The sequence below is a fragment of the Pristiophorus japonicus genome, unplaced genomic scaffold, assembly GCF_044704955.1.
Source record: "Pristiophorus japonicus isolate sPriJap1 unplaced genomic scaffold, sPriJap1.hap1 HAP1_SCAFFOLD_35, whole genome shotgun sequence".
NCBI lineage: Eukaryota > Metazoa > Chordata > Chondrichthyes > Pristiophoridae > Pristiophorus > Pristiophorus japonicus.
The window spans coordinates 1859639-1879915 of NW_027253324.1; positions in this window are offsets into that span (position 1 = coordinate 1859639).

Below are 20277 nucleotides of genomic sequence, written 5' to 3' on the forward strand. Positions count from 1 at the left end.
GGTCAGTTTGGATTGATGGTTCAGTTTGGGGTGATGGGTCAGTTTATGGTGATGAGTAAGTTTTGGGTGATGGGACAATTTGAGGTGATGGGTTAGTTTCGGGTGATGAATCAGTTTGGCGTGATGGGTCTGTTTGGGGTGATGAGTAAATTTGGGTTGATGAGTCAGTTTGGGTTGATTGGTCAGTTTGCGGTGATGGGTCAATTTGGGGTGATGAATCAGTTTGGAGTGATGAATATGTTTTGATGATGAGTCAGTTTGGGGTGATGGGTCAGTATGGGGTGAAGAGTCAGTTTGGGGTGATGGGTCAGTTTGGGGTGAAGATTCAATTTGGGGTGATGGTTCAGTTTGGGGTGATGCGTCAGTTTTGTGTGATGCGTCAGTTTGGAGCGATGAGTCAATTTGGGGCGATGAGTCAGTTTGCGGTGATGGGTCAGTTTGGGGTGATGGGTCAATTTGGGATGAATAGTCAGTTTGGAGTGATGAGTCAGTTTGGGGTGATGAGGCTGTTTGGGTTGATGGGTCAGTTTGCGGTGATGGGTCAGTTTCGGGTGAAGAGTCAGTTTGGAGTGATGAGTCAGTTTTTGCTGAAGAGTCAATTTGGGTGATGGTTCAGTTTGTGGTGAAGTGTCAGTTTTGGCTGATGGTACAATTTGGGGTGATGGGTCAGTTTGGGGTGATGAATCAGTTTGGGGTGATGTGTCAATTTGGGGTGATGAGTCAGTTTGGATTGAGTGGTCGGTTTGGGGTGGTGGTTCAGTTTGGGGTGATGAGTCAGTTTGGAGTGATGAATATGTTTTTGGTGATAAGTCAGTTTGGGGTGATGGGTCAGTTTGGGGTGATGGTTCATTTTGGGGTGATGGGTCAGCTTGGGGTGATGGGTCTGTTTGGGTTGATGGGTCAGTTTAGGGTGATGGACCAGTTTGGGGTGCTGGGTCAGTTTGTGGGTGATGAGTCGGTTTGGTGAAATAAGTCAATTTTTGGTTATGAGTCAGTTTGGGGTGGTGCGTCAGTTTGGGTTGATGAGTCAGTTTGGGGTAATGGGTCAGTATGGGGTGATGAGTCAGTTTGCGGTGATGAGTCAATTATGGATGATGGGTCACTTTGGGGTGAAGAGTCAGTTTGGTGTGATGGGTCAGTTTGGGGAGATGGATCAGTTTGGGGTGATGGGTCAGTTTGCAGTGATCCATCAGTTTGGGGTGATGGGTCAGATTGGCGTGATGGGACAGTTTGGGGTGAAGAGTCAGTTTGGAGTGATGAGTCAGTTTTTGGTGATGGATCAGTTTTGCGTGATGGGTCAGTCTGATGTGATGCGTCAGTTTGGGGTGATGGGTCAATTTGGACTGATCGGTCAGTTTGGGGTAATGAGTCAGTTTGGAGTGATGGGTCAGTTTGGGGTGATGAGTCAGTTTGGGGTGATGGTTCAGTTTGGCGTGATGGGTCAGCTTGGGGTGATGGGTCAGTTTGTGGGTGATGAGTAGGTTTGGTGAAATGAGTCAATTTCTGGATATGAGTCGGTTTGGGGTGATGCGTCAGTTTGGGGTGATGAGTGACATTGGGGTGATGGGTCAGTTTGGGGTGACGAGTCAGTTTGGAGTGATGAGTCAATTATGGATAATGGGTCAATTTGGGGTGAAGAGTCAGTTTGGGGTGATGGGTCAGTTTGGGGAGATGGATCAGTTTGGGGTGATGGGTCAGTTTGGGGTGATGGGACAGTTTGGGGCGAAGAGTCAGTTTGGAGTGATGAGTCAGTTTTTGGTGATGGATCAGTTTGGGGTGATGGGTCAGTCGGGTGTGATGAGTCAGTTTGGGGTGATGGGTCAATTTAGGGTGATGGGTCAGTTTGGGGAAATGAGTCAGTTTGGAGTGATGGGTCAGTTTGTGGGTGATGAGTCGGTTTGGTGAAATGTGTCAATTTTTGGTTATGAGTCTGTTTGGGATGGTGCGTCAGGTTGGCGTGATGAGTCAGTTTGGGGTGATGGGTCAGTTTGGGATGATGGGTCAGTTTGGGGTGATGGGTCAGTCGGGTGTGATGAGTCGGTTTGGGGTGATGGGTCAATCTGGGGTGATGAGTCAGTTTGGGGTAATGAGTCAGTTTGGAGTGATGAGTCAGTTTTTGTTCATGGGTCAGTTTGGGTTAATGGGTCAGTTTGTGGTGATGAGTCAGTTTGGGTTGATGGGTCAGTTTGTGGAGGTGCGTCAGTTTGGGGTGATGAGTCTGATTGAGTTGAGGGGTAAGTTTAGGGTGATGGGTCTGTTTGGGGTGATGAGTCAGTTTTGAGTGATGAGTCAAGTTTGCGTGATTGGTCAGTTTATTGTGATGGGTCAGTTTGCGTTAATGGGTCAGTTTGTGGTGATGAGTCAATTTTGGGTGATGGGACAATTTGGGGTGATGCACCAGTTTGGGGTGATGAGTCAGTTTGGGGTGATGCGTCAGTTTTGAGCGATGAGTTAGTTTGGGGTGCTTGGTCAGTTTGTGGGTGATGAGTCGGTTTGGTGAAATGTTTCAATTTTTGGTTATGAGTCTGTTTGGGGTGGTGCGTCAGTTTGGGGTGATGAGTCAGTTTGGGGTGATGGGTCAGTTTGGGGTGATGAGTCAGTTTGGAGTGATGAGTCAGTTTTTGCTGATGAGTCAGTTTGGGGGGAAGAGTCAGTTTGGAGTGATGTGTCAGTTTTTGGTGATGGATCAGTGTGTGGTGATGGGTCAGTCGGGTGTGATGTGTCAGTTTGGGGTGATGGGTCAATTTGGGGTGATGGGTCAGTTTGTGGTGGTGCGTCAGTTTGGGATGATGAGTCAGTTTGGAGTGATGAGTCAGTTTTTGGTGAAGCGTCACTTTGGGGTGATGAGTCAGTTTGTGGTGATGAGTCAATTTTGGGTGATGAGTCAGTTTATTGTGATGGGTCAGTTTGCGTTAATGGGTCAGTTTGTGGTGATGAGTCAATTTTGGGTGATCGGACAATTTAGGGTGATGAGTCAGTGAGGGGTGATGAATCAGTTTGGGGTGATGGGTCAGTTAGGGGTGATGAGTCAGTGTGGAGATGCGTCAGATTGGGGTGATGAGTCAGTTTGGGGTGATGGTTCAGTTTGGGGTGATGGTTCAGCTTGGGGTGATGGATCAGTTTGGGGTGATGGGTCAGTTTAGGGTGATGGGCCAGTTTAGGGTGATGAGTCAGTTTGGGGTGATGGGTCAGTTTGGGGTAATGGGTCAGTATGGGGTGATGAGTCAGTTTGTGTTGATGAGTCAATTATGGATGATGGGTCACTTTGGGTTGAAGAGTCAGTTTAGGGTGATGGGTCAGTTTGGGGAGATGTGTCAGTTTGGGGTGATGGGTCAGTTTGGGATGATGGGTCAGTCTGGTGTGATGCGTCAGTTTGGGGTAATGTGTCAATTTGGGGTGATGGGTCAGTTTGGGGTAATGAGTCAGTTTGGAGTGATGGGTCAGTTTGCGGTGATGAGTCAGTTTGTGGTGATGGTTCAGTTTGGCGTGGTGGGTCAGCTTGTGGTGATGGGTCAGTTTGGGGTGATGGGTCAGTTTAGGGTGATGGGCCAGTTTGGAGTGATGAGTCAGTTTTTGGTGATGAGTAATTTTGGGGTAATGGGTAAGTATGGAGTGATGAGTCAGTTTGTGGTGATGAGTCAATTACGGATGATGGGTCAGTTTGGGGTGAAGAGTCAGTTTGGGGTGTTGGGTCAGTTTGGGGAGATGGATCAGTTTGGGGTGATGGCCAGTTTGCGGTGATGCATCAGTTTGGGGTGATGGGTCAGTTTGTGGTGATGGGACAGTTTGGGGTTTGGAGTCAGTTTGGAGTGATGAGTCAGTTTTTGGTGATGGATCAGTTTGGGGTGATGGGTCAGTCGGGTGTGATGAGTCAGTTTGGGGTGATGGGTCACTTTGGGGTGATGGGTCAGTTTGAGGTAATGAGTCAGTTTGGAGTGATGGGTCAGTTTTTGGTCATGGGTCAGTTTGGGCTAATGGGTTAGTTTGTGGTGATGAGTCAGTTTGGGGTGATGGGTCAGTTTGTGGATGAGCGTCAGTTTGGGGAATGTGTCTGTTAGGATTGATGGGTCAGTTTGGGGTGATGGGTCAGTTTGGGGTGATGGTTCAATTTGTGGGTGATGAGTCGTTTTGGTGAAATGTGTCAACTTTTGGTTATGAGTCAGTTTGGGGTGGTGCGTCAGTTTGTGGCGATGAGTCAATTATGGATGATGGGTCAGTTTGCCGTGAAGAGTCAGTTTGGGGTGATGGGTCAGTTTGGGGAGATGGATCATTTTGGGGTGATGGGTCAGATTGCGGTGATGGGTCAGTTTGGAGTGATGGGTCAGTTTGGGGTGATGGAACAGTTTGGGGTGAAGAGTCAGTTTGGAGTGAAGAGTCAGTTTTTGGTGATGGATCAGTTTGTGGTGATTTGTCAGTCGGGTGTGATGAGTCAGTTTGCGGTGATGGGTCAATTTGGGTGATGGGTCAGTTTGGGTAATGAGTCAGTTTGGAGTGGTGGGTCAGTTTTTTGTGTTGGGTCAGTTAGGGTTAACGGGTCAGTTTGTGGTGATGGGTCAATTTGGGGTGATGAGTCACTTTTTGGTGATGAGTAATTTTGGGGTAATGGGTAAGTATGGAGTGATGAGTCAGTTTGTGGTGATGAGTCAATTACGGATGATGGGTCAGTTTGTGGTGAAGAGTCAGTTTGGGGTGTTGGGTCAGTTTGGGGAGATGGATCAGTTTGGGGTGATGGCCAGTTTGCGGTGATGCATCAGTTTGGGGTGATGGGTCAGTTTGTGGTGATGGGACAGTTTGGGGTTTGGAGTCAGTTTGGAGTGATGAGTCAGTTTTTGGTGATGGATCAGTTTGGGGTGATGGGTCAGTCGGGTGTGATGAGTCAGTTTGGGGTGATGGGTCAATTTGGGGTGATGGGTCAGGTTGAGGTAATGAGTCAGTTTGGAGTGATGGGTCAGTTTTTGGTCATGGGTCAGTTTGGGCTAATGGGTTAGTTTGTGGTGATGAGTCAGTTTGGGGTGATGGGTCAGTTTGTGGAGTAGCGTCAGTTTGGGGAATGAGTCTGTTAGGATTGATGGGTCAGTTTGGGGTGATGGGTCAGTTTGGGGTGATGGTTCAATTTGTGGGTGATGAGTCGTTTTGGTGAAATGTGTCAACTTTTGGTTATGAGTCAGTTTGGGGTGGTGCGTCAGTTTGTGGCGATGAGTCAATTATGGATGATGGGTCAGTTTGCCGTGAAGAGTCAGTTTGGGGTGATGGGTCAGTTTGGGGAGATGGATCATTTTGGGGTGATGGGTCAGATTGCGGTGATGGGTCAGTTTGGAGTGATGGGTCAGTTTGGGGTGATGGAACAGTTTGGGGTGAAGAGTCAGTTTGGTGTGAAGAGTCAGTTTTTGGTGATGGATCAGTTTGTGGTGATTTGTCAGTCGGGTGTGATGAGTCAGTTTGCGGTGATGGGTCAATTTGGGTGATGGGTCAGTTTGGGTAATGAGTCAGTTTGGAGTGGTGGGTCAGTTTTTTGTGTTGGGTCAGTTAGGGTTAACGGGTCAGTTTGTGGTGATGGGTCAATTTGGGGTGATGGGTCAGTTTGTGGTGGTGCGTCAGTTTGGGGTGATGAGTCTGTTTGGGTTGATGGGTCAGTTTAGGGTGATGGGTCAGTTTGGAGTGAGGGGCCAGTTTGGAGTGATGAGTCAGTTTTTGGTGAAGAGTCACTTTGGGATGATGGGTGAGTTTGTGGTGATGAGTCAATTTTGGGTGATGGGTCAGTTTATTGTGATGGGTCAGTTTGCGTTAATGGGTCAGTTTGTGGTGATGAGTCAATTTTGGGTGATCGGACAATTTAGGGTGATGGGTCAGTTAGGGGTGATGAATCAGTTTGGTGTGATGTGTCAGTTTGGGGTGATGACTCAGTCGGGAGATGCGTCAGTTTGGGGTGATGAGTCAGTTTGTGGTGATGAGTCAATTTTGGGTGATGGGTCAGTTTTTTGTGATGGGTCAGTTTGCGTTAATGGGTAAGTTTGTGGTGATGAATCAATTTTGGGTGATCGGACAATTTAGGGTGATGGCTCAGTGGGGAGATGCGTCAGTTTGGGTTGATGAGTCAGTTTGGGGTGATGGTTCAGTTTGGGGTGATGGGTCAGCTTGGGGTGATGGGTCAGTTTGGGGTGATGGGTCAGTTTAGGGTGATGGACCAGTTTGGGGTGCTGGGTCAGTTTGTGGTGATGAGTCAATTTTGGGTGATTGGACAATTTAGGGTGATGGGTCAGTTAGGGGTGATGAATCAGTTTGGTGTGATGGGTCAGTTTGGGGTGATGACTCAGTAGGGAGATGCGTCAGTTTGGGGTGATGAGTCAGTTTGAGTGATGGTTCAGTTTGGGTGGTGCGTCAGTTTGGGGTGATGAGTCAGTTTGTGGTGATGAGTCAATTTTGGGTGATGGGTCAGTTTTGTGTGATGGGTCAGTTTGCGTTAATGGGTCAGTTTGTGGTGATGAATCAATTTTGGGTGATCGGACAATTTCGGGTGATGGCTCAGTGGGGAGATGCGTCAGTTTGGGTTGATGAGTCAGTTTGGGATGATGGTTCAGTTTGGGGTGATGGGTCAGTTTGGGTGATGGGTCAGTTTGAGGTGATGGGTCAGTTTAGGGTGATGGACCAGTTTGGGGTGCTGGATCAGTTTGTGGGTGATGAGTCGGTTTGGTGAAATGTGTAAATTTTTGGTTATGAGTCTGTTTGGGGTGGTGCGTCAGTTTGGGGTGATGAGTCAGTTTGGGGTGATGGGTCAGTTTGTGGTAATGGGTCAGTATGGGGTGATCAGTCAGTTTGTGGTGATGAGTCAATTATGGATGATGGGTCACTTTGGGGTGAAGAGTCAGTTTGGGATGATGGGTCAGTTTGGGGAGATGGATCAGTTTGGGGTGATGGGTCAGTTTGCAGTGATGCATCAGTTTGGGGTGATGGGTCAGTTTGGGGTGATGGGACAGTTTGGGGTGAAGAGTCAGTTTGGAGTGATGAGTCATTTTTTGGTGATGGATCAGTTTTGGGTGATGGGTCAGTCCAGTGTGATGCGTCAGTTTGGGATGATGGGTCAGTTGGGGAGATGGGTCAGTTTGTGGTAATGAGTCAGTTTGAAGTGATGGGTCAGTTTGCGGTGATGAGTCAATTTGGGGTGATGGTTCAGTTTGGGGTGATGGGTCAGCTTGGGGTGATGGGTCAGTTTGGGGTGATGGGTCAGTTTAGGGTGATGGGCCAGTTTGGGGTGATGGGTCAGTTTGTGGGTGATGAGTAGGTTTGGTGAAATGTGTCAATTTCTGGTTATGAGTCGGTTTGGGATGCTGCATCAGTTTGGGGTGATGAGTGAGTTTGGATTGATGGGTCATTTTTGGGTGACGAGTCAGTTTGGAGTGATGAGTCAATTATGGATGGTGGGTCAAAATGGGGTGAAGAGTCAGTTTGGGGTGATGGGTCAGTTTGGGGAGATGGATAAGTTTGGGGTGATGGGTCAGTTTGCGGTGATGGATCAGTTTGGGGTGATGGGTCAATTTGGGGTGATGGGACAGTTTGGGGCGAAGAGTCAGTTTGGAGTGATGAGTCAGTTTTTGGTGATGGATCAGTTTGGGGTGATGGGTCAGTCGGGTGTGATGAGTCAGTTTGGGGTGATGGGTCAATTTGGGGTGATGGGTCAGTTTGTGGGTGATGAGTCGGTTTGGTGAAATGTGTACATTTTTCGTTATGAATCTGTTTGTGGTGGTGAGTCAGTTTGGGGTGATGAGTGAGTTTGGGGTGATGGGTCAGTTTGGGGTGATGAGTCAGTTTGGAGTGATGAGTCAGTTTTTGGTGATGAGTCATTTTGGGGTAATGGGTCAGTATGGAGTGATGAGTCAGTTTGTGATGATGAGTCAATTATGGATGATGGGTCAGTTTGGGGTGAAGAGTCAGTTTGGAGTGATGAGTCAGTTTTTGGTGATGGATCAGTTTGGGGTGATGGGTCAGTCGGGTGTGATGAGTCAGTTTGGGGTGATGGGTCAATTTGGGGTGATGGGTCAGTTTGGGGTAATGAGTCAGTTTGGAGCGATGGTTCAGTTTTTGGTCATTGGTCAGTTTGGGTTAATGGGTCACTTTGTGGTGATGAGTCAGTTTGGTGTGATGGGTCAGTTTGTGGAGGTGCGTCAGTTTGGGGGAAGAGTCTGTTTAGATTGAATGTTCAGTTTGGGGTGATGGGTCAGTTTATGGAGATGAGTCAGTTTTGGGTGATGAGACAATTTGAGGTGATGGGTCAGTTTAGGGTGATGGGTCAGTTTGGAGTGAGGGGCCAGTTTGGAGTGATGAGTCAGTTTTTGGTGAAGAGTCACTTTGGGATGATGGGTGAGTTTGTGGTGATGAGTCAATTTTGGGTGATGGGTCAGTTTATTGTGATGGGTCAGTTTGCGTTAATGGGTCAGTTTGTGGTGATGAGTCAATTTTGGGTGATCGGACAATTTAGGGTGATGGGTCAGTTAGGGGTGATGAATCAGTTTGGTGTGATGTGTCAGCTTGGGGTGATGACTCAGTCGGGAGATGCGTCAGTTTGGGGTGATGAGTCAGTTTGTGGTGATGAGTCAATTTTGGGTGATGGGTCAGTTTTTTGTGATGGGTCAGTTTGCGTTAATGGGTAAGTTTGTGGTGATGAATCAATTTTGGGTGATCGGACAATTTAGGGTGATGGCTCAGTGGGGAGATGCGTCAGTTTGGGTTGATGAGTCAGTTTGGGGTGATGGTTCAGTTTGGGGTGATGGGTCAGCTTGGGGTGATGGGTCAGTTTGGGGTGATGGGTCAGTTTAGGGTGATGTACCAGTTTGGGGTGCTGGGTCAGTTTGTGGTGATGAGTCAATTTTGGGTGATCGGACAATTTAGGGTGATGGGTCAGTTAGGGGTGATGAATCAGTTTGGTGTGATGGGTCAGTTTGGGGTGATGACTCAGTAGGGAGATGCGTCAGTTTGGGGTGATGAGTCAGTTTGGGTGATGGTTCAGTTTGGGTGGTGCGTCAGTTTGGGGTGATGAGTCAGTTTGTGGTGATGAGTCAATTTTGGGTGATGGGTCAGTTTTGTGTGATGGGTCAGTTTGCGTTAATGTGTCAGTTTGTGGTGATGAATCAATTTTGGGTGATCGGACAATTTCGGGTGATGGCTCAGTGAGGAGATGCGTCAGTTTGGGTTGATGAGTCAGTTTGGGATGATGGTTCAGTTTGGGGTGATGGGTCAGTTTGGGTGATGGGTCAGTTTGAGGTGATGGGTCAGTTTAGGGTGATGGACCAGTTTGGGTGCTGGATCAGTTTGTGGGTGATGAGTCGGTTTGGTGAAATGTGTCAATTTTTGGTTATGAGTCTGTTTGGGGTGGTGCGTCAGTTTGGGGTGATAAGTCAGTTTGGGGTGATGGGTCAGTTTGTGGTAATGGGTCAGTATGGGGTGATCAGTCAGTTTGTGGTGATGAGTCAATTATGGATGATGGGTCACTTTGGGGTGAAGAGTCAGTTTGGGATGATGGTTCAGTTTGGGGAGATGGATCAGTTTGGGGTGATGGGTCAGTTTGCAGTGATGCATCAGTTTGGGGTGATGGGTCAGTTTGGGGTGATGGGACAGTTTGGGGTGAAGAGTCAGTTTGGAGTGATGAGTCATTTTTTGGTGATGGATCAGTTTTGGGTGATGGGTCAGTCCAGTGTGATGCGTCAGTTTGGGATGATGGGTCAGTTTGGGGAGATGGTTCAGTTTGTGGTAATGAGTCAGTTTGAAGTGATGGGTCAGTTTGCGGTGATGAGTCAATTTGGGGTGATGGTTCAGTTTGGGGTGATGGGTCAGCTTGGGGTGATGGGTCAGTTTGGGGTGATGGGTCAGTTTAGGGTGATGGGCCAGTTTGGGGTGATGGGTCAGTATGGGGTGATGAGTCAGTTTGTGTTGATGAGTCAATTATGGATGATGGGTCACTTTGGGTTGAAGAGTCAGTTTGGGGTGATGGGTCAGTTTGGGGAGATGTATCAGTTTGGGGTGATGGGTCAGTTTGGATTGATGGTTCAGTTTGGGGTGATGGGTCAGTTTATGGTGATGAGTCAGTTTTGGGTGATGGGACAATTTGAGGTGATGGGTTAGCTTCGGGTGATGAATCAGTTTGGCGTGATGGGTCTGTTTGGGGTGATGAGTAAATTTGGGTTGATGAGTCAGTTTGGGTTGATTGGTCAGTTTGCGGTGATGGGTCAATTTGGGGTGATGAATCAGTTTGGAGTGATGAATATGTTTTGATGATGAGTCAGTTTGGGGTGATGGGTCAGTATTGGGTGAAGAGTCAGTTTGGGGTGATGGGTCAGTTTGGGGTGAAGATTCAATTTGGGGTGATGGTTCAGTTTGGGGTGATGCGTCAGTTTTGTGTGATGCGTCAGTTTGGGGCGATGAGTCAATTTGGGGCGATGAGTCAGTTTGCGGTGATGGGTCAGTTTGGGGATATATGTCAATTTGGGATGAATAGTCAGTTTGGAGTGATGAGTCAGTTTGGGGTGATGAGTCTGTTTGGGTTGATGGATCAGTTTGCGGTGATGGGTCAGTTTCGGGTGAAGAGTCAGTTTGGAGTGATGAGTCAGTTTTTGCTGAAGAGTCAATTTGGGGTGATGGTTCAGTTTGTGGTGAAGTGTCAGTTTTGGCTGATGGTACAATTTGGGGTGATGGGTCAGTTTGGGGTGATGAATCAGTTTGGGGTGATGTGTCAATTTGGGGTGATGAGTCAGTTTGGATTGAGTGGTCGGTTTGGGGTGGTGGTTCAGTTTGGGGTGATGAGTCAGTTTGGAGTGATGAATATGTTTTTGGTGATAAGTCAGTTTGGGGTGATGGGTCAGTTTGGGGTGATGGTTCATTTTGGGGTGATGGGTCAGCTTGGGGTGATGGGTCTGTTTGGGTTGATGGGTCAGTTTAGGGTGATGGACCAGTTTGGGGTGCTGGGTCAGTTTGTGGGTGATGAGTCGGTTTGGTGAAATATGTCAATTTTTGGTTATGAGTCAGTTTGGGGTGGTGCGTCAGTTTGGGTTGATGAGTCAGTTTGGGGTAATGGGTCAGTATGGGGTGATGAGTCAGTTTGCGGTGATGAGTCAATTATGGATGATGGGTCACTTTGGGGTGAAGAGTCAGTTTGGTGTGATCGGTCAGTTTGGGGAGATGGATCAGTTTGGGGTGATGGGTCAGTTTGCAGTGATCCATCAGTTTGGGGTGATGGGTCAGTTTGGCGTGATGGGACAGTTTGGGGTGAAGAGTCAGTTTGGAGTGATGAGTCAGTTTTTGGTGATGGATCAGTGTGTGGTGATGGGTCAGTCGGGTGTGATGTGTCAGTTTGGGGTGATGGGTCAATTTGGGGTGATGGGTCAGTTTGTGGTGGTGCGTCAGTTTGGGATGATGAGTCTGTTTGTGTTGATGGGTCAGTTTAGGGTGATGGGTCAGTTTGGGGTGATGGTTCAGTTTGGGGTGATGGGTCAGCTTGGGGTGATGGGTCAGTTTGGGGTGATGGGTCATTTTAGGGTGATGGGCCAGTTTGGGGTGATGGGTCAGTTTGTGGGTGATGAGTAGGTTTGGTGAAATGTGTCAATTTCTGGTTATGAGTCGGTTTGGGGTGATGCGTCAGTTTGGGCTGATGAGTGAGTTTGGGGTGATGGGTCAGTTTGGGATGACGAGTCAGTTTGGAGTGATGAGTCAATTATGGATAATGGGTCAATTTGGGGTGAAGAGTCAGTTTGGGGTGATGGGTCAGTTTGGGGAGATGGATCAGTTTGGGGTGATGGGTCAGTTTGCGGTGATTTATCAGTTTGGGGTGATGGGTCAGTTTGGGGTGATGGGACAGTTTGGGGCGAAGAGTCAGTTTGGAGTGATGAGTCAGTTTTTGGTGATGGATCAGTTTGGAGTGATGGCTCAGTTTATGGGTGATGAGTCGGTTTGGTGAAATGTGTCAATTTTTGGTTATGAGTCTGTTTGGGATGGTGCGTCAGGTTGGCGTGATGAGTCAGTTTGGGGTGATGGGTCAGTTTGGGGTGATGGGTCAGTTTGGGGTGATGGGTCAGTCGGGTGTGATGAGTCGGTTTGGGGTGATGGGTCAATCTGGGGTGATGAGTCAGTTTGGGGTAATGAGTCATTTTGGAGTGATGAGTCAGTTTTTGTTCATGGGTCAGTTTGGGTTAATGGGTCAGTTTGTGGTGATGAGTCAGTTTGGGTTGATGGGTCAGTTTGTGGAGGTGCGTCAGTTTGGGGTGATGAGTCTGATTGAGTTGATGGGTAAGTTTAGGGTGATGGGTCAGTTTGGGGTGATGAGTCAGTTTTGAGTGATGAGTCAAGTTTGCGTGATTGGTCAGTTTATTGTGATGGGTCAGTTTGCGTTAATGGGTCAGTTTGTGGTGATGAGTCAATTTTGGGTGATGGGACAATTTGGGGTGATGCACCAGTTTGGGGTGATGAGTCAGTTTGGGGTGATGCGTCAGTTTTGAGCGATGAGTTAGTTTGGGGTGCTTGGTCAGTTTGTGGGTGATGAGTCGGTTTGGTGAAATGTTTCAATTTTTGGTTATGAGTCTGTTTGGGGTGGTGCGTCAGTTTGGGGTGATGAGTCAGTTTGGGGTGATGGGTCAGTTTGGGGTGATGAGTCAGTTTGGAGTGATGAGTCAGTTTTTGCTGATGAGTCAGTTTGGGGGGAAGAGTCAGTTTGGAGTGATGAGTCAGTTTTTGGTGATGGATCAGTGTGTGGTGATGGGTCAGTCGTGTGTGATGTGTCAGTTTGGGGTGATGGGTCAATTTGGGGTGATGGGTCAGTTTGTGGTGGTGCGTCAGTTTGGGGTGATGAGTATGTTTGTGTTGATGGGTCAGTTTAGGGTGATGGGTCAGCTTGGGGTGATGAGTCAGTTTGGAGTGATGAGTCAGTTTTTGGTGAAGCGTCACTTTGGGGTGATGTGTCAGTTTGTGGTGATGAGTCAATTTTGGGTGATGGGTCAGTTTATTGTGATGGGTCAGTTTGCGTTAATGGGTCAGTTTGTGGTGATGAATCAATTTTGGGTGATCGGACAATTTAGGGTGATGAGTCAGTGACGGGTGATGAATCAGTTTGGGGTGATGGGTCAGTTAGGGGTGATGAGTCAGTGTGGAGATGCGTCAGATTGGGGTGATGAGTCAGTTTGGGGTGATGGTTCAGTTTGGGGTGATGGTTCAGCTTGGGGTGATGGATCAGTTTGGGGTGATGGGTCAGTTTAGGGTGATGGGCCAGTTTGGGGTGATGGGTCAGTTTGTGGGTGATGAGTCGGTTTGGTGAAATGTGTCAATTTTTGGTTATGAGTCTGTTTGGGGTGCGGCGTCAGTTTGGGGTGATGAGTCAGTTTGGGGTGATGGGTCAGTTTGGGGTAATGGGTCAGTATGGGGTGATGAGTCAGTTTGTGTTGATGAGTCAATTATGGATGATGGGTCACTTTGGGTTGAAGAGTCAGTTTAGGGTGATGGGTCAGTTTGGGGAGATGTATCAGTTTGGGGTGATGGGTCAGTTTGGGATGATGGGTCAGTCTGGTGTGATGCGTCAGTTTGGGGTAATGTGTCAATTTGGGGTGATGGGTCAGTTTGGGGTAATGAGTCAGTTTGGAGTGATGGGTCAGTTTGCGGTGATGAGTCAGTTTGTGGTGATGGTTCAGTTTGGGGTGGTGGGTCAGCTTGGGGTGATGGGTCAGTTTGGGGTGATGGGTCAGTTTAGGGTGATGGGCCAGTTTGGAGTGATGAGTCAGTTTTTGGTGATGAGTAATTTTGGGGTAATGGGTAAGTATGGGGTGATGAATCAGTTTGTGGTGATGAGTCAATTACGGATGATGGGTCAGTTTGGGGTGAAGAGTCAGTTTGGGGTGTTGGGTCAGTTTGGGGAGATGGATCAGTTTGGGGTGATGGCCAGTTTGCGGTGATGCATCAGTTTGGGGTGATGGGTCAGTTTGTGGTGATGGGACAGTTTGGGGTTTGGAGTCAGTTTGGAGTGATGAGTCAGTTTTTGGTGATGGATCAGTTTGGGGTGATGGGTCAGTCGTGTGTGATGAGTCAGTTTGGGGTGATGGGTCAATTTGGGGTGATGGGTCAGTTTGAGGTAATGAGTCAGTTTGGAGTGATGGGTCAGTTTTTGGTCATGGGTCAGTTTGGGCTAATGGGTTAGTTTGTGGTGATGAGTCAGTTTGGGGTGATGGGTCAGTTTGTGGAGGAGCGTCAGTTTGGGGAATGAGTCTGTTTGGATTGATGGGTCAGTTTGGGGGGATGGGCCAGTTTGGGGTGATGGTTCAATTTGTGGGTGATGAGTCGTTTTGGTGAAATGTGTCAATTTTTGGTTATGAGTCTGTTTGGGGTGGTGCGTCAGTTTGTGGCGATGAGTCAATTATGGATGATGGGTCAGTTTGCCGTGAAGAGTCAGTTTGGGGTGATGGGTCAGTTTGGGGAGATGGATCATTTTGGGGTGATGGGTCAGATTGCGGTGATGGGTCAGTTTGGAGTGATGGCTCAGTTTGGGGTGATGGAACAGTTTGGGGTGAAGAGTCAGTTTGGAGTGAAGAGTCAGTTTTTGGTGATGGATCAGTTTGTGGTGATTTGTCAGTCGGGTGTGATGAGTCAGTTTGCGGTGATGGGTCAATTTGGGTGATGGGTCAGTTTGGGTAATGAGTCAGTTTGGAGTGGTGGGTCAGTTTTTTGTGTTGGGTCAGTTAGGGTTAACGGGTCAGTTTGTGGTGATGGGTCAATTTGGGGTGATGGGTCAGTTTGTGGTGGTGCGTCAGTTTGGGGTGATGAGTCTGTTTGGGTTGATGGGTCAGTTTAGGGTGATGGGTCAGTTTGGAGTGAGGGGCCAGTTTGGAGTGATGAGTCAGTTTTTGGTGAAGAGTCACTTTGGGATGATGGGTGAGTTTGTGGTGATGAGTCAATTTTGGGTGATCGGACAATTTAGGGTGATGGCTCAGTGGGGAGATGCGTCAGTTTGGGTTGATGAGTCAGTTTGGGGTGATGGTTCAGTTTGGGGTGATGGGTCAGCTTGGGGTGATGGGTCAGTTTGGGGTGATGGGTCAGATTAGGGTGATGGACCAGTTTGGGGTGCTGGGTCAGTTTGTGGTGATGAATCAATTTTGGGTGATCGGACAATTTAGGGTGATGGGTCAGTTAGGGGTGATGAATCAGTTTGGTGTGATGGGTCAGTTTGGGGTGATGACTCAGTAGGGAGATGCGTCAGTTTGGGGTGATGAGTCAGTTTGTGGTGATGAGTCAATTTTGGGTGATGGGTCAGTTTTTTGTGATGGGTCAGTTTGCGTTAATGGGTAAGTTTGTGGTGATGAATCAATTTTGGGTGATCGGACAATTTAGGGTGATGGCTCAGTGGGGAGATGCGTCAGTTTGGGTTGATGAGTCAGTTTGGGGTGATGGTTCAGTTTGGGGTGATGGGTCAGCTTGGGGTGATGGGTCAGTTTTGGGTGATGGGTCAGTTTAGGGTGATGGACCAGTTTGGGGTGCTGGGTCAGTTTGTGGTGATGAGTCAATTTTGGGTGATCGGACAATTTAGTGTGATGGGTCAGTTAGGGGTGATGAATCAGTTTGGTGTGATGGGTCAGTTTGGGGTGATGACTCAGTAGGGAGATGCGTCAGTTTGGGGTGATGAGTCAGTTTGGGTGATGGTTTAGTTTGGTTGGTGCGTCAGTTTGGGGTGATGAATCAGTTTGTGGTGATGAGTCAATTTTGGGTGATGGGTCAGTTTTGTGTGATGGGTCAGTTTGCGTTAATGGGTCAGTTTGTGGTGATGAATCGATTTTGGATGATCGGACAATTTCGGGTGATGGCTCAGTGGGAAGATGCGTCAGTTTGGGTTGATGAGTCAGTTTGGGATGATGGTTCAGTTTGGGGTGATGGGTCAGTTTGGGTGATGGGTCAGTTTGAGGTGATGGGTCAGTTTAGGGTGATGGACCAGTTTGGGGTGCTGGGTCAGTTTGTGGGTGATGAGTCGGTTTGGTGAAATGTGTCAATTTTTGGTTATGAGTCTGTTTGGGGTGGTGCGTCAGTTTGGGTTGATGAGTCAGTTTGGGGTGATGGGTCAGTTTGGGGTAATGGGTCAGTATGGGGTGATCAGTCAGTTTGTGGTGATGAGTCAATTATGGATGATGGGTCACTTTGGGGTGAAGAGTCAGTTTGGGATGATGGGTCAGTTTGGGGAGATGGATCAGTTTGGGGTGATGGGTCATTTTGCAGTGATGCATCATTTTGGGGTGATGGGTCAGTTTGGGGTGATGGGACAGTTTGGGGTGAAGAGTCAGTTTGGAGTGATGAGTCAGTTTTTGGTCATGGGTCAGTTGGGGTTAATGGGTCAGAATGTGGTGATGAGTCAGTTTGGGGTGATGGGTCAGTTTGTGGATGTGCGTCAGTTTGGGGGATGAGTCTGTTTGGAATGATGTGTCAGTTTGGGGTGATGGGTCAGTTTGGGGTGATGGGTCAGTTTGTGGGTGATGAGTCGGTTTGGTGAAATGTGTACATTTTTCGTTATGAGTCTGTTTGTGGTGGTGAGTCAGTTTGGGGTGATGAGTGAGTTTGGGGTGATGGGTCAGTTTGGGGCGATGAGTCAGTTTGGAGTGATGAGTCAGTTTTTGGTGATGAGTCATTTTGGGGTAATGGGTCAGTATGGGGTGATGAGTCAGTTTGTGATGATGAGTCAATTTTGGGTGATCGGACAATTTAGGGTGATGGGTCAGTTAGGGGTGATGAATCAGTTTGGTGTGATGGGTCAGTTTGGGGTGATGACTCAGTCGGGAGATGCGTCAGTTTGGGGTGATGAGTCAGTTTGGGTGATGGTTCAGTTTGGGTGGTGCGTCAGTTTGGGGTGATGAATCAGTTTGTGGTGATGAGTCAATTTTGGGTGATGGGTCAGTTTTGTGTGATGGGTCAGTTTGCGTTAATGGGTCAGTTTGTGGTGATGAATCAATTTTGGCTGATCGGACAATTTCGGGTGATGGCTCAGTGGGGAGATGCGTCAGTTTGGGTTGATGAGTCAGTTTGGGATGATGGTTCAGTTTGGGGTGATGGGTCAGTTTGGGTGATGGGTCAGTTTGAGGTGATGGGTCAGTTTAGGGTGATGGACCAGTTTGGGGTGCTGGGTCAGTTTGTGGGTGATGAGTCGGTTTGGTGAAATGTGTCAATTTTTGGTTATGAGTCTGTTTGGGGTGGTGCGTCAGTTTGGGGTGATGAGTCAGTTTGGGGTGATGGGTCAGTTTGGGGTAATGGGTCAGTATGGGGTGATCAGTCAGTTTGTGGTGATGAGTCAATTATGGATGATGGGTCACTTTGGGGTGAAGAGTCAGTTTGGGATGATGGGTCAGTTTGGGGAGATGGATCAGTTTGGGGTGATGGGTCAGTTTGCAGTGATGCATCAGTTTGGGGTGATGGGTCAGTTTGGGGTGATGGGACAGTTTGGGGTGAAGAGTCAGTTTGGAGTGATGAGTCAGTTTTTGGTCATGGGTCAGTTTGGGTTAATGGGTCAGAATGTGGTGATGAGTCAGTTTGGGGTGATGGGTCAGTTTGTGGACGTGCGTCAGTTTGGGGGATGAGTCTGTTTGGAATGATGTGTCAGTTTGGGGTGATGGGTCAGTTTGGGGTGATGGGTCAGTTTGTGGGTGATGAGTCGGTTTGGTGAAATGTGTACATTTTTCGTTATGAGTCTGTTTGTGGTGGTGAGTGAGTTTGGGGTGATGAGTGAGTTTGGGGTGATGGGTCAGTTTGGGGTGATGAGTCAGTTTGGAGTGATGAGTCAGTTTTTGGTGATGAGTCATTTTGGGGTAATGGGTCAGTATGGGGTGATAAGTCAGTTTGTGATGATGAGTCAATTATGGATGATGGTTCAGTTTGGGGTGAAGAGTCAGTTTGGGTGATGGGTCAGTTAGGGGAAATGGATCAGTTTGGGGTGATGGGTCAGTTTGCGGTGATGGATCAGTTTGGGGTGATGGGTCAGTTTGGGGTGATCGGACAGTTTGGGGTGAAGAGTCAGTTTGGAGTGATGAGTCAGTTTTTGGTGATGGATCAGTTTGGGGTGATGTGTCAGTCGGGTGTGATGAGTCAGTTTGGGGTGATGGGTCAATTTGAGGTGATGGGTCAGTTTGGGGTAATGAGTCAGTTTGGAGTGATGGGTCAGTTTGTGGTGATGAGTCAGTTTGTGGTGATGGTTCAGTTTGGGGTGGTGGGTCAGCTTGGGGTGATGGGTCAGTTTGGGGTGATGGTTCAGTTTAGGGTGATGGGCCAGTTTGGAGTGATGAGTCAGTTTTTGGTGATGGATCAGTTTGGGGTGATGGGTCAGTCGTGTGTGATCAGTCAGTTTGGGGTGATGGGTCAATTTGGGGTGATGGGTCAGTTTGAGGTAATGAGTCAGTTTGTGGTGATGAGTCAGTTTGGGGTGATGGGTCAGTTTGTGGAGGAGCGTCAGTTTGGGGAATGAGTCTGTTTGGATTGATGGGTCAGTTTGGGGTGATGGGTCAGTTTGGGGTGATGGTTCAATTTGTGGGTGATGAGTCGTTTTGGTGAAATGTGTCAATTTTTGGTTATGAGTCTGTTTGGGGTGGTGCGTCAGTTTGTGGCGATGAGTCAATTATGGATGATGGGTCAGTTTGCCGTGAAGAGTCAGTTTGGGGTGATGGGTCAGTTTGGGGAGATGGATCATTTTGGGGTGATGGGTCAGATTGCGGTGATGGGTCAGTTTGGAGTGATGGGTCAGTTTGGAGTGATGGGTCAGTTTGGGGTGATGGAACAGTTTGGGGTGAAGAGTCAGTTTGGAGTGAAGAGTCAGTTTTTGGTGATGGATCAATTTGTGGTGATTTGTCAGTCGGGTGTGATGAGTCAGTTTGCGGTGATGGGTCAATTTGGGTGATGGGTCAGTTTGGGTAATGAGTCAGTTTGGAGTGGTGGGTCAGTTTTTTGTGTTGGGTCAGTTAGGGTTAACGGGTCAGTTTGTGGAGATGGGTCAATTTGGGGTGATGGGTCAGTTTGTGGTGGTGCGTCAGTTTGGGGTGATGAGTCTGTTTGGGTTGATGGGTCAGTTTAGGGTGATGGGTCAGTTTGGAGTGAGGGGCCAGTTTGGAGTGATGAGTCAGTTTTTGGTGAAGAGTCACTTTGGGATGATGGGTGAGTTTGAGGTGATGAGTCAATTTTGGGTGATGGGTCAGTTTATTGTGATGGGTCAGTTTGCGTTAATGGGTCAGTTTGTGGTGATGAGTCAATTTTGGGTGATCGGACAATTTAGGGTGATGGGTCAGTTAGGGGTGATGAATCAGTTTGGTGTGATGTGTCAGTTTGGGGTGATGACTCAGTAGGGAGATGCGTCACTTTGGGGTGATGAGTCAGTTTGTGGTGATGAGTCAATTTTGGGTGATGGGTCAGTTTTTTGTGATGGGTCAGCTTGCGTTAATGGGTAAGTTTGTGGTGATGAATCAATTTTGGGTGATCGGACAATTTAGGGTGATGGCTCAGTGGGGAGATGCGTCAGTTTGGGTTGATGAGTCAGTTTGAGGTGATGGTTCAGTTTGGGGTGATGGGTCAGCTTGGGGTGATGGGTCAGTTTGGTGTGATGGGTCAGTTTAGGGTGATGGACCAGTTTGGGGTGCTGGGTCAGTTTGTGGTGATGAGTCAATTTTGGGTGATCGGACAATTTAGGGTGATGGGTCAGTTAGGGGTGATGAATCAGTTTGGTGTGATGGGTCAGTTTGGGGTGATGACTCAGTAGGGAGATGCGTCAGTTTGGGGTGATGAGTCAGTTTGTGGTGATGAGTCAATTTTGGGTGATGGGTCAGTTTTTTGTGATGGGTCAGTTTGCGTTAATGGGTAAGTTTGTGGTGATGAATCAATTTTGGGTGATCGGACAATTTAGGGTGATGGCTCAGTGGGGAGATGCGTCAGTTTGGGTTGATGAGTCAGTATGGGGTGATGGTTCAGTTTGGGGTGATGGGTCAGCTTGGGGTGATGGGTCAGTTTGGGGTGATGGGTCAGTTTAGGGTGATGGACCAGTTTGGGGTGCTGGGACAGTTTGTGGTGATGAGTCAATTTTGGGTGATCTGACAATTTAGGGTGATGGGTCAGTTAGGGGTGATGAATCAGTTTGGTGTGATGGGTCAGTTTGGGGTGATGACTCAGTAGGGAGATGCGTCAGTTTGGGGTGATGAGTCAGTTTGGGTGATGGTTCAGTTTGGGTGGTGCGTCAGTTTGGGGTGATGAATCAGTTTGTGGTGATGAGTCAATTTTGGGTGATGGGTCAGTTTTGTGTGA